This window comes from Egretta garzetta, unplaced genomic scaffold, assembly GCF_000687185.1.
Source record: "Egretta garzetta isolate BGI_Z169 unplaced genomic scaffold, ASM68718v1 scaffold431, whole genome shotgun sequence".
NCBI lineage: Eukaryota > Metazoa > Chordata > Aves > Pelecaniformes > Ardeidae > Egretta > Egretta garzetta.
In genome coordinates, this window is record NW_009258677.1 from 47,714 (window position 1) to 48,552 (window position 839).

An 839-nucleotide genomic window follows, 5' to 3' on the forward strand; every position below is an offset into this window, starting at 1 on the left:
CCCCCCCCAAGTGGCACCCCAGGGGAGCTCCAAAGCACCCCAGGCCCTCCCCAGCTCCCCCTTGGTCCCCACCCGGAACACCCCAGCACCCAAAAGCACCCCCCAGGTGCTCCCTGGGGGAGCACCCGTGTGCCCCCCCCAGCCCCACCTCACGGCCTAGTTGCACCCCCAGGGGCACCGGCTGCCCCCCCCCAGCCCCACCTCACGGCCTAGTTCACGCTCCTGCAGGGTCAGGATGTGGCCGAGGGCGCTGAGCCGGGCCTGGAGCAGCACTTGGGCCTGGCACTGGGAGGAACGGGGACAGCATGGGGACACTGCAGGGACAGGAGAACACCCTGGGGACAGGGGGACACCCCAGAGGGACAGGGGGACATCCCGGGAACACTGGATATTGGGACACGGCGAAGACAGGGGACATGGAGCCACCCCAGGGACAGGGGGGCACCCTGGGGACACCAGAGGGACAGGGGACATGGGGATATCATGGGGACACTGTGGGGACAGGGGACATGGCCACCATGTCACCCCCACCACAGAGACACCCTGGGGACAGGGGGACACCAGAGGGACAGGGGACCCACCCCAAGGACAGGGCCATCGTGTCCCCAAGGGGAGGGGACATGGCTGCCCTGGTGCCGGGGCTCACCTCCTGCAGGGGCTGCCCCCCATCAGGCTCCGCCCCCTGGGCTTGGCCCCGCCTCCTCTCAGCCTCAAGCTCCGCCTCCAATTCTTGGCCCCGCCTCCTCTCAGCCTCAAGCTCCACCTCCAGGTCTTGGCCCCGCCTCCTCTCAGCCTCAAGCTCCGCCTCCAGGGCCCTGGCAGAGAGGCCCCCGGCGTCC

The 839-nt window shown here is 70.0% G+C and overlaps 1 long non-coding RNA gene across 1 annotated transcript in view; it reads right to left on the bottom strand.

The window, feature by feature from the left end:
* Positions 1–839, bottom strand: part of LOC118451671 — a 10,077-nt gene that overhangs the window by 2,730 nt on the left and 6,508 nt on the right. The window contains exon 2 of the long non-coding RNA XR_004841184.1: positions 541–543. This is a non-coding gene — a long non-coding RNA (uncharacterized LOC118451671). The remainder of the gene's footprint in view (positions 1–540; positions 544–839) is intronic.